General features: G+C 38.2%; 1 protein-coding gene across 1 annotated transcript in view; it reads right to left on the bottom strand.

Moving 5' to 3' along the window:
- The window catches only part of hs3st2 (heparan sulfate (glucosamine) 3-O-sulfotransferase 2), a 32,653-nt gene that overhangs the window by 12,271 nt on the left and 6,453 nt on the right, over nucleotides 1–13,929 (bottom strand). The window lies entirely within an intron of this gene.

Genomic DNA, 13,929 nt, shown 5'->3' with positions numbered 1-13,929 from the left:
TCACGTGCATTTTGTTGGTTGCTCTATCATCCTAAAGATGGAAAAGATCTGACATAATTTCAAAAACCTGCAGGGGCGTGTAGAGTTTTTTAAATCCAGTTTATGTTTATATGGTATTATGGTACAGATTCATATAGACTATGCTGTTGTATGGTTTTGTGTTGTACTGTAGTTAGAAAAACTGCCACATCATGGGAGAAACATGATGCTTATTTATTTAAATATAAATATAAATGATCACTTTGCACAATCAAACTTATTGTTTTAAAGCTATGCAGTCAAATCCAGAATTATTGCCATCATTTATAAGAATGGGCAAAAAATAATTGTATAAAATAAGCATTGCAGGGCAGCACAATGGTGCAGTAGGTAGCGTTTCTGCCTCACAGCTCCAGCACCCTCAGTTCATTCCTGAGCTCAGGATACTGTCTTTGTTCTCCCATTTTCCATGTGGGTTTCCTCCATGGTCTTTGATTTCCTCCCAGCTCCCATAAACATGCCTTTAGATGGACTGGCTATGATATATTGCTCCTAGGTGTGAATGTGAGTGTGCATGATGCTCTGATACCCTGGCATCTCATTCATGGTGTATTCTCAGTGTTCCACCACCACCCTGACCAAGATAAAGTGCTTACTTGCTTAAGATTCCATCTACATAAAAGAATCAAATAAAAGAAAGTGTGTGTGTGTGTGTGTGTGTGTGTGTGTGTGTGCGCGCATGCAGATAACCTCGTTAATGTACGACAGCATCATGAAAATATGCACGTTAACAGACAAAAATGCTGTTATTATTAGCTATTGCACTAAAAAACGATAAGTGCTGCTAGGTCAGAAAAAAAACTGAGGAGTGAGAATGTAATGGAGGAGGAACTGTTACCAAAAACAGAGGAACATCTCTATAAGCACTTCAGTTAAACACACAATGTGTTCAGCAGCAGTGGCTTTTGAAAAAATAAAACCCCTTGTAACAATAGTCTGAGTGGAGCTCATTTCTGAATTTACTTGTTAGGGAGAATTCAATAGGACTTTTTTGGTGTCTGTCTATAGTATTTTTATCTTTGAATGAGAGCTGACAATCGCTATTACGTTCTGCTTCATCTACTTGAACATGTATTGTGCATGACTAAAGCCTCTGTAAGACTGTCTCCTATTGGTTGAGACACATATATGTCAGACGTTCAAGCAAAAAAGTAACTCTGGTAATTTTACTAAGTTTTTTGATTGATACCAGAAGTCTTTGTGCACACAGGTTCACCTTCAGCTCTGTTTTTTCCCTGCTATATTTTGTTCATATAGTGCATTAGGTAGCGTGCACATTGCATTTATGTTATACCCTATGCATAGTGCACGAATGACTATTGTAATTAGCACCGTTAACATGTGCTCTGTGAAACACTGGGTGATTGTATAAGAAGTAGGCCTTTGAACAAAGCAGTGTTTGCGTCAAAGTGTATGAAGTGTTGAGGCCTGCGAGTTATAAGATACAGTGTGGGATCTGTGAGGGATAGCTAATAAGGCTAGCAATTCTAATAGAGAAGGCTGACCCTTGAGTTCCTGAGCAAACGCTGAAATAAGGGATGCTACATATGTATAAATATACACTCACCACGCCAGAAGAGATAGGAGGAAACTGTCTCCAGCTTTGCAGGATATATTACTGTTAACTCTGACTGTAGTCATAAGCCGCTGTTCAGTTAGCTCCATATGGTGTACAGTACATGTGGTCTGACGTGTGTGCAAGATGAGGAAAAGAAAGTGAAAGATGGCTGTATTACATTTGTATTTACAGTAACTTTCAAAAGTAGGTATACAGGTTAGTCTCAGTACCTGTACTATACACTGCATAGCTGGAATTGGGATAAAACAGTAGTTGGTAAAAGCTGAGGGATTTAAATAGCACAGCATTTTAAAGCTTCCATTGATTTCTGAAATCTGGTGTAGTATGAGCTTTAACCTGACACACAGAATCAGTGTATGGATGACCGCTGTCTTACATTTGTTTTGGTCTTATTCATTCAAACACATACACAGAAAATGTTGTACCTTGAGCCAGAGGTTAACCTTGGCATATCTGGATAATGTATGCTTTAGGCTTAGCAGTACTGCATTACTTGCAGACCGAACGGTGAATAAGATAATGGTGACAGGTTTTCTACATAATTAATCAGAGCCTTACTGTGCTAATGAATGTGTTTTATGATGAGGTAGAGATTTGGACAGTCACGTTTAAGATGCCACTGATCTGATTGTTTTTTTAAATTGGAAAGCATCAATCATGGTCAGTTAGCAAACGCAAGCTGAGACTTAAACAATGCCCTGCATTTCCCGTAGGAGAGCAGATGTTACTGATTAACCAGACAGCACAGAGCCCAACAATATCATAGACTAAAGGTTCAGGCGATTATGCAAACACTGCTGGTTTAGTTAATTTACTGTGTACAAGCTGCCTTCAACCTGTTCTTCACGTATCTACAGTACACTCAATCTGTAAATCTTCATGCCTGATCAAGTCCCAACAGTCAGAATTATATACAGATTAATACAATGTTCTAATACAGTGATTTCAAGGAGTCTTACATGAGCATACAAACGTACATTCATTTTAAACCACTCTTGTAGTAATAAATGTAGCCCTCATACGTGCCAAGCCTCTGCCTCCTATTCTTGCCTCTGTCACAGAGCAGCAGCTTGTTAAATATACAAAGGATATGACAGAATGATTGTGCTTGAGTCTACCTGAAACAAGTCTGGACCTGAGAAATCACGAAGATGTGTGTGGTGGTGGTGATGGTGGTGGGGGAGGGGGAGAGTGTAAGCTGTGAAATGCTCCAATAAACAAGGTCTGAAATAATCCTGCAGCCAGTGAACAAACTAATTACTAATTGCAGTCCACACTCCCCTGGACTGATAAAGAGGAATGGCTTAATTCTGGCTCCTCTGGAATACATTAGCTCATTAATATTTCATTCACCCACATTTTCTTCTGGCAGGATGTCTGACCATTAATCAGCAGCCACTGAGCCACAGCGAAAAAATAAAATAAAATCCAGCAATAGTCAATTTGGAGTCATTCACACAGTTCGTAGGTGAGCTTTAATATGAACATAAACAGAGGTGTCATTATAGCAATAAGAACACTTTTTAAATGAATTAACTATCATATAATTTTTTTTTCTGCTGATACTGTATAACACATTTCTCTGAAGTTACTTCAATGCTCTACTTCAATGGACTGCTAATAATGTTCCGAAACACATACTGCCTTTCAATCAAATTACACATTACGTACACCTCGCTTCCCAAAGAAAATACACAAAACACCACAAAAGCACCTAAAACTCTTAAGATACCTGGACACCTGTCCATTACATCCATATGTGCTTGTTGAACATCCCATTCCAGATTTATTAGCTCTTTGCTGTTATAATAAGCGGCACTCTTCTGGGAAGGCTCTCCGCTAGATTTCGGAGCATGGCTGTGAGGATTTGTATTCTTTTTATGAGAGCATTAGTGATGTTGGGTGAGGGGATCTGGGGTGCATTTGGTGTTCCGTTACATCCCAAAGGTGTTCAGTGGGGTTGAGGTCAGGGCTCTGTGCAGGACACTTGAGTTCTTCCAGTCCAACCTTCTCAAACCACGTCTTCATGGAGCTCACCTTGTGTACTGGGGTATGGTCATACTGGAACTGGTTTGAGCATCTTAGTTAGAAGGGAAATTTTAATGCTACAGCATACAAAGACATTCTAAAATGGTAAATGGTCTGTACTCATATAGCGCCTTTTAACCTTAGCGGTTCTGCAAAGCTATTTACACTGTGTCTTATTCTCACACACACACACACACACACACACACACACACACACACACACACACACACAAATGATAGCAGAGCTGCCATGCAAGGCACTAACCTGCCAACCCAACGGGTTTCAGTGTCTTGCCCAAGGACACTTCGGCATGTGGATTCATGTGGGCCGGGACTCAAACCACTAATGCTGCAATAGTGGACAATCTGCTCTACCACTTGAGCCACAGCCTAGACAATCATGTGCCTCCAACTTTGTATCAAAAGTTTGGGAAAGACCCACATACGGGGGTCATGGTCAGGTGTCCACAAACTTTTGAGAATACAGTTATTAAAACCTTGAGTGATTGCAATAGTTTTTCCACACAAATAACAAAAAATATTTTGTTGCCATTTTTGTAAGCACAATAAACTCAATTGAACTTGCTCTCACATCTTCTCACATTCACATTACTCATTTAAATTTCCCCCTCATATTGATGTCAGCTGGATTAATGAAGCACACAACACAGGAAGTGCAATTTGTTAAACAGTTCACACACCTCTCGGAATGTTGCTATGTATATTAAAAGAGTCACGTTTTAATGTGCTGGAGCCTGAACATCCAATAAAGAAGAAGAGCCTGTAGAAAGCATGGTATAAGAGCAGAAGATCTACTATGAGATACAGCCTACACTAATTGACAATTTCCACAACCATAAACTCTTCTAGAGAAGCCCTGGACAGAAACTGTACTGTGTAGGGACCACACAATATAGCAAATCTTCTCATTCCACTGCAACTGAGGCAGTTTGAGGTGGTTTGAGACAAATTACATTACCACCATTTGAGTTTGGCTTGAGGTGGTTTAAAACAAATTCCATGACCACCATTTAGCACTGGTGCACACAAGTGGTTCTTCCACCATATTTTCCATTTGTAAATCATGTTGAGTTCCTGTCTTCCTGGAGATGGAAAGTACACTATAAGTCCAAAAGTCACTATCAGACCTTAATCTGTGTTTAAACATCCCATTCCAAAACCATGGGTATTAATATAAACAACCTTGACTCATTTGAAAAGGCTTTCCACTAGATTTTGGAGCATGACTATGGGGATTTGCACATTCATCCACAAGAGGTACTGATGTCAGGTGAGGAGGTCTGGGGTGCAGTCAGGGTTTCAGTTCATCCCAAAGGTGCTCAGTGGGGTTGACGTCAGGGCTCTGTTCAGGACTCTTGAACTCTTCCACTCCAACCTTGGCAAACCACATCTTCATGGAGCTCGCATTGTGTACAGGTACATTGTCATGCTGGAACAGGTTTGGGCCTCTTTAGTTCCAGTGAAGGGAAATTTTAATGATACAGCATACAAACACATTCTATACAATTGTGTGATTCCAACTTTGTGGAAACATTTTGGGGAAGAACCACATATGGGTGAGAGGGTGACCACATATTTTTGGCCATATAGTATATATGAATGCAACGCACATGACAGAGTGAGACTTCAACAGGCCACAAACAAAGATTCGGAGGTATTCAGCTAAATACATCCTAGTCATGCATCTGTTTTTCCCTCAGGTGAGTTGGTACAGAAAATACAGGCTATTGTACGATTCAATCATTGATCTTCAGTAACCTTTATCCTGGTCAGAGTTGCTGTGGATCCGGAGCCTATCCCCGAGCTGTGAATTCACCCAGGATGAGACCATTGCAGAGCACCATGAACGCACATTCAGACCTAGAGACAATTTAGCATATCCAATCCACCTACTATCATGTTTTGCGAGATGGGAGGAAACTGGAGCACTCAGAGGTATGGAGACAGTAACTTGAACTCAGGATTGAGCTGGAGCTGTGAGATGGAAATGCTACCCTACGACATGATGAATGAACTCAAAGCTAAACTAAACTCATATCAGTGAATGTTCCTTCTTCCCATTTGCAATATTATGCAAAAGCAATCCATTTCCAATACATTGAAAGGGGAAAAACTTGCAGTTATTTAAGGAACTGTAATATATCACCTTTTCCTTTTCTAAAAAAAAGACAAGTGAGTAGTGATGTGAGAAGAGAATAGGAGAGAAGAGACGAGAAGTGCGAAGAAAGCAGTATTTCATTCTGCACAAAGTTTTTTTAATGGCTAGCCTTAATTTTTTGAGAGCATTGAATTCTGTGTCCTATTGATTGAATAAAAAAAAACCTCACTTATATTAATACCATACATCATCCACACTCCTGGTGAATGAGTCATGTCACATTCTATCTATACAGGTGTGGTAATAAAAGGGTTTTCCCACAAAATCTTTAATGAAATGTATGTATGGAGTATATTCGAATTGAAACCTATGCACCAAAAAACAAACAATGGCTTAGTAACGCTTCCAATTAGATTATAACTTTATTGCTGCTGCCACTGAAAGAGACTGAACTGACAAACTGACTGATCTGAGTGTTCTTTATACTTCATTGTGAAACATTTCCCTTTGCACTTTAACACTCTCAGATGAGAGAAGGATCCATGGATTTTATACTCAAAGAGACTCTTCAGTATAGACTATAAAAATGAAGAGGTCCTCAACTTGTCAACCCACAAACTCATTTGTGCTGGAGCGGAAATGTCTTTTTTTTTTTTGCTCTTTGGTGCCGCTGTGATATTTTTGGTATCATTTACTTCAGCTACGGTCCCAGAGAGGGGAAGCTCTCGAAGAGCTGATGTCTACTGGATGATGGATGGAATACCACGTAGCCTGGACTCACACAGTCATTTTTCAAAGGAATGGAAGCTTGTACAACAACACGTCATGACTCAGACTTACAGCATATTGAGATAACAGTGCTTTAGAGAACTGTAGATCGTATGATTTGTAATGCAAGTATGCCGTCTAGAACTTTTTCAGAAATTCACACAGATTCAAACAAGCGAGCATGATTAGTAGCTGGATTTTGATTGATTTTAAATCATATTAAGAAGAGTTATTTTCCTAATCGTTACCTTTATAATAGTTATGAATTTGGAAGCGAGAGACAATGTTGTTAGCAAAGGATTTTGGGTTGTTTAACCAGTGCTAAGCTAAATACTGCATATACAAAATGCATTAATGAAAAAAATATCTTATTTAATATCTTGTTAACATAAAAGGAAAAAAAATATGTACATTTCCTTTTTCTATCTATTACTTGACACTTTTTTCTTTATTTTTATGCCTTTGGCACTAATGATGTTTTTGGGTTGTTCGTCCTTCCATCCATCTGAGATTCACTTGGCATGGATATCTCAAGAACAAATGTTTGTTGGATTTCTATGGAGTAATCACTGTAACCAGCAGATGACCTGATTCGATGATGGAATTGATCCAAACAGGGTCAATGTCACAGCAAGGTCAAATGTTGTTGACGCTCAAGGAAGAGATCTACTTGTTTCAGTTTAACCCGATGTTTGCTTAGGTAATTTAACGTACCCCTCATAATTTGAGTAAGAACTTTTGGAAAAAAAATATCTTAGCAAGTTAAAATATCTTAAAGATGGGAAAATCTATCAAACTCTTCTTATTATGAAATTACTGTAAATCAAATAGAAGATTATTCTGCCCGTTTTTAGATGCTGTTACACATTTCAAGCTTTAAATTATCTGATTCAGGCAGATAATTTTGCTTCTCTCTAAAAAATGATTGCTTAAAATTAGAAAACTTATCTGCACATTTCGAGTAGAAAAATGTCTAGAAACAAGTTTAATAATATATTTGGTTAATTTTAATCTTACAATAGGAGGTACTAGATAAATTTGACTATATTCAAGATATTTTCACTTGCTGTCATTTTTTTGCAGTGATGGGATCACTGATTGGGAGTGTAATTGAACAAATAGAGATGCGAAGGGGAGAAAAAAAGTTTTTTTTTTGATGCTTTGTTGGAGTACACTGGTTTATAGAAAATATATTAAAGTTAAGAATCTAGTGGTAGCTGCTTCCCATAAACATACAGTATAAACATACAAGTATTCAACCTCCTTAAAAATCATCAGGCTTGTCTGTATTACAAATGACACTTTAATATTTTGTGTTGTGTCACATTTTATTGTAAAAGACTGACCCTCAAAATGAATTAAAGTAATATTGGTTTTATGTAAGAAAATACTCTGTGACAAAAATTACTAACTAAAAACTGTTTGCTTAATTATTCAACACCTTTCTGTGGGAGCCCCCAAGTTTATGCATATGAAAGATGTCATCCTAATGAGGACACAATTGGCCTCTACCTGTGAATCATTAAAAAAGTTTGTGGTCAGATGTGATCAAAAACTGAGCTTTAATAAGCAAAATTCTAAACGCTATGTGTGGTGCAAACTGAACACTGTTCATTCCTCATCAAACACCATCCCAACAGTGAGGCATGGGGATGGCAGCATCATGCTGTGGGGATGCGTTTCCTCAGCCGGGACTGGGCATCTTGTTAAAATTGAAAGGAGAATGGATGAAGCAAAATACAGAGAGATAATCCAAGACAAGCTGCTTCAGTCTGCTAAAAAAAAAACTTAAGCTTGGGAGTTATTTCACCTTTCACTGTTTGAAAATTACAGTCCATAAGTGTCATGCAACCAAACTGAAGAACCTGGAGCAAGTCTAGTAGGAAGAATGGGCAAAAATCACTCCCGAAGCTGGTAGGAACCTCAAGAGACTGCAGCACAAGGTGGTTCTACCAAGTACTGGTCTGAAGGGATTGAATACATATGTAAGTAGCATTTTCCAGTTTATTTTTATTTTATTCCCAATGATCTGCTAACAAATAATGGATTTTGACTTTGAAAATGTACTTTAAGAGCATATTGGTTTGCAATAGACCGGAATGGGACTGCTGACTGGAACAATCTGTGTAAGTGTCATTTGTAATCCAGTCAAATCTGCTAAAGGGGGTTGAATACATTTGCAAGGCACTGAATGTTTCTGTGTATAGTTTCCTCCAGAATAGGGCTTTTTTGTTGAGAATTTGAGCACTGAGGTCACTACATAGGAAGAGACTCATGAGTCAGTTTCGGCTTCGAGCACTGGAGCAATCTGCAGCCATTTCCCTACATTTTCTTAAATGTTTGTAATCAAGCCAAAAGCACCTGCCATATGGAGCTGCTGTACAAAACTGAGAGCATTCGAGTGCATCCGGAATCAAAGGATACTATCAAGCTAAAACATATAGTTAGAGAAGAGTTAGTAAGAGTTAATGCAGCAACAATATTGTAAAAGTTACAGCAGATGTTACAGCAGATGTTATACAGCAAGAAAACATTGAAGTGCTTAGTGAAGAGGTAGGACTTCATATCTTTGTTTAAGGACAGACAGTGACTCGGCTGTTCGACAGTTTGTTCCACCACATGGCTGCCATGACAGAGAAGAGTCTCGATGCATGTTTTCCTGGTACCATCTACATTATTACCCATTCCTGTCAGTAAGACTGTCTTTCACAAAATTGGGGAAGAAAAAACATGATGAAAGTAAACACTTTGTTTTCACTTGTAGCTTTGCTTGCTCTGCCTTGAAAAACCTTTTATTATTCTATTATAAAGTCTTTGCATCTGAAATCTTTTCTGGCTTTGAACCAGCACAGCCTTCACTATGCTGCTGTTGGTGATAGACATAAGAGGTATTTGCGAGTGACTTTATGCAAGGCTCTTAGTGACAATTTAGTGAACTTTAGTTAAAACTGAAATCGTTACATGTAGGTGTAGGTTTTACTACATATATATATATATATTATTGCATGGGAATGCACTGCAGTGAATACTGTATAGATTGCAGAATTGCTCCTGTTCAATGTCAGAAACTGTCATAAACTAGATTTCACCTAGATCCAAGTTCAAGTCAGCACACAAGCTATTTAAACCTGACTGCATAATCTGCATATACTGAAAATGCTCAGTAACACACTGCAAATGATATGATTTGAAACTGATCAGCTGAGGTTTACATTAGCTAGACTTCTTATGTGAATTTACACCCACTCAGGAGGACGAGTTGGATGTGAACGTTTTTCCAAAATTACAGTGAATGAATTCCATTGTGTGTGTGTGTGTGTGTGTGTGTGTGTGTGTGTGTGTGTATGTGTGTAAATGCTCCTATGAATGATTTGTGAATAAATCCATTAATAACCAATTTCATAAATGAGGCTTATTTTTAGAACTACATCCTACATAGTGTACAGTACTACACTACAAAAAAAAAAAAAAAAAAGGTCAAGTGCAGCGGTTTTATTTTACTATCATTCCTCTGTAAGCAGTAGCTCATATACTTTGGAGCGAAATGTTGTTTCTCCAGTAACTTATAACCCAGGCCTACATAAAATGCAGGACGAGTGCAAAACGCACAGGACAATAAATACATAGAGCAATGCACATTGACCAGACAGGACAACAGAACAGTGTTATAAGGGAGAACCAGTGGAAGCAATTGTCTTTAGAGTGAAGACTGAAGAAAAGTCTAGCAGCAATATCATGTGAGAGGTAGCAACAAAAAAGTGTCTCAATAGTAAAAAGTGTCCCATAGCAGCATCAGTGCAGGTGTGCAGTGACGGTTGTGTGATGGTGGGAGTTGGGAAGGGTTTGATTAGTCCAGGTGAGTGTTGGAAAGCAACAGTGTGTTGAGTAATCTGATTGCCGCAGGGAAGAAGCTGTCGTGAAGTCTGGTGGTGGAGGCATGGACGCTCCGGTACATTCTGCCAGATGGCAGGAGTGTTAGTAAGTAAGTAAATAAATAAATAAAATCCTTGTACTGCTTCCTTTGCTGTACTAAATCTTATATAACAGAGTTTTAGCCTTATGTTATTCTTAGACCATAGCCTATTTCTGACTTAAGTGCTCATCTTTAAGTAATAGTAGAAGTAATAGTAGCAGAAGTAACAGACTCACCCAAACTGGACAGTTGAAGACTGGTAAAAGTCCAGGTGATTTTTTTTCCAATCTTCAACTGTCCAGTTTGGGTGAGTCTGGGCCCATGATAGCCTCCGATTCCTGTTCTTGGCTGACACGAGTGGAACCTGATGTGGTCTTCTGCTGTTGTAGCATATCCACCTCAAGCTTTGATGTTTTGTGCATACTGAGATGCTTTTCTGCTCACCATGGTTGTAAAGAGTGATTATTTGAGTTACTGAAGACCATCAGTCTTGTCATTCTCCTCTGATCTCTCATCAACAGGGTGTTTCAGCCTGCAGACCCTCAGCTCACAGGATGGTTTTTTGTTTTTCTAGAGACTGTTCCCAGGAGAAATCCCAGGAGATCAGCAGTTTCTGAAATACTCAAACCAGCCCTTCTGGTACCACAACCATGCCACGGTTAAAGTCACAGAGATCACATTTTTCCCCCGTTCTGATGTTTGATGTGAACATTAACTGAAGCTCCTGACCTGTATCTGCATGATTGTATGCATTGTGCTGCTGCCACAAAATTAGCTGATTAGATAATTGCTGTCAAGTCAAGGCAGACTAGCGACTCCATTTCCCAGAATGCACCACAAACTATAAACATGGCAGATGACTACAACTCCCAATGGAACACACAGACACGGCACCTCCTCCTGAGAACTAATCACACACCCACACCTGTTCTCAATCACACTGACAATCACACCACACTACTTAAGAGACTGCTCATTCACAAGGTCTTCGTGAAGTAATACGTTCAGTTGCCATTGTCTCTGTATGTCACTAAGCCGGTCCATTGTTTGGTCTGTTCTGGTTTTGATTCTGCTTTGCCTTTGTTGTTGATTTCTGCCTTACCTGCTCTAGCCTGTTTGCCTGATCGCCCTGATGACCCTTTGCCTGTTTTGACCATGCTATTTGGATTTGTCTGCCTATATCTCTCATAATAAAGCTCTTTACTGCAATTACATCCGTCTCATTACGTTACAACTGCATAAATGAGCAGGTGTACAGGTGATCCTAATAAGAATGATGATGAGTATATACACTCATAGATGAAGATATACTTTAGCAGACACTCTTAAGCAGCTTATTCTTAATTATTTATATATATATATATATATATATATATATATATATATATATATATATATATATATATATATATATATATATAAAAAATTAAGAATAAGCTGCTTAAGAGTGTCTGCTAAAGTATATCTCCATCTATACACATATACTCGAGTAGGATTAAAATGTAATCCTCATTAAAACTACTCTTACAATTTATCTGTAAAAGCCGGTCTTGCTGAGACATTGAGACATTAAAAAAAAAAAAAAAACCTGAAGTGCCAATAGAGATATGCCTCCACTTTTCAGTACTAATTCCTCCTCACTTAATTGCTCCATCCTTTTCTCCATCCGACACTTGGTCGAACAGCGGTCATCGTTTTCAGTCTAATAGCTAACGACAGCAGTGTTTTTTTGGCTGTTCACATGTGTATGTTTTGGTTGTAGTGTCATACACTAATGATGCCACCTGTGCGTACACACACACACACACACACACACACACACACACACACACACACACACACAGCACAACAACTGAATTGCCTACAGTAAACATGGTTAGACATTTTCAGTGGGTCTTGATTGGTGGTTCAATACTTCAGGTTTTTTCAGATTCTCTATAATTATAAAGTAAAGTGCTGGAGGATGGGTTGGATTCAGAGAAAACATGATGGTGGGCTGCCATTTGGAAAAAAAACAAAACATATTAAAACAAATAAATCACAAAATATGATTTTTACCAGATTGTTTTGATCAAATAGGCATACTTCATGTGTCAACTTCCAACAGGATGGCAGGCTTGAACCATCAAGACCATCAAATTTAGTCAGTCCAATGAAAATGCACATTTTTGGACATTCTTTCCTTTTAACTATAATACTCTTCATTACATCAAACTATGATCGTGATTTTATACTGGCTACACTGCAGAAATGACAGCAAGTGGAAATACTGTGAATATACTGAAATCTAGCTTGTCTTATAAACCAAATATAACCAAATCATTAAAACTATTCCTATGCAATTAAAATAAATAAATAAATAAATTCAAGCTTAAAATGATCTTGTTTTATTGTTATTTTGCTAATTTTTCAAGAAATAAGCTAAATTACCTGCCAATAGAATAAGGAAATCTTCAAATTAGTTTAGAAATGTCTAGAAATAGGTTGAATAATCTCATATTTGGTTTACTGTAATCTTATAATAGGAAATACGAGATACATTTGACTACAGTGGTGCTTGAAAGTTTGCGAACCCTTTAGAATTTTCTGTATTTCTGCATAAATATGATCTAAAACATCATCATATTTTCACACAAGTCCTAAAAGTAGATAAAGAGAACCTAATTAAACAAGTGAGACAAAAATATTATACTTGGTCATTTATTTATTGAGGAAAAGGATCCAATATTACATATCTGTGAGTGGCAAAAGTATGTACATAAGTGCATACCATATGTGAACTTTTGCTTTTAGTATCTGGTGTGACCCCTTGTGCAGCATTAACTGCAGCTAAATGTTTCCTGTAACTGTTGATCAGTCCTGCACATCGGCTTCGAGGAATTTTAGCCACTTCCTCAGTACAGAACAGCTTCAACTCTGGGATGTTGGTGGGTTTCCTCACATGAACTGCTTGCTTCAGGTCCTTCCACAACATTTCTATTGGATTAAGATCAGGACTTTGACTTGGCCATTCCAAAACATTAACTTTATTCTTTTTAATCATTCTTTGGTAGAATGACTTGTGTGCTTAGGGTCATTCTCTTGCTGCATGTCCCACATTCTCTTGAGATTCAGTTCACAGACAGATGTCCTGACATTTTCCTGTAGAATTCACTGGTATAATTCAGAAGTCATTCTTCCATCATTGATGGGAAGTTGTCCTGGACCAGATGCAGCAAAACAGGTCCAAACCATGATACTACCACCACCATGTTTCACAGATGGGATAAGGTTCTTATACTGGAATGAAGTGTTTTCCTTTCTCCAAACATAACACTTCTCATTTAAACCATAAATTCTATTTTGGTCACATCCATCCACAAAACATTTTTTCCAACAGCCTACTGGCTTGTCCACATGATCTTTAGCAAATCACAGAGGGGCAGTGATGGTCTTTCTGGAGAGCAGTGGGTTTTCTCCTTGCAGTCCTGCCATGCACACCAT

This window comes from Ictalurus punctatus, chromosome 24, assembly GCF_001660625.3.
Source record: "Ictalurus punctatus breed USDA103 chromosome 24, Coco_2.0, whole genome shotgun sequence".
NCBI classification, from domain to species: Eukaryota; Metazoa; Chordata; class Actinopteri; order Siluriformes; family Ictaluridae; genus Ictalurus; species Ictalurus punctatus.
This window is presented reverse-complemented; position numbering and strand designations above follow the sequence as displayed.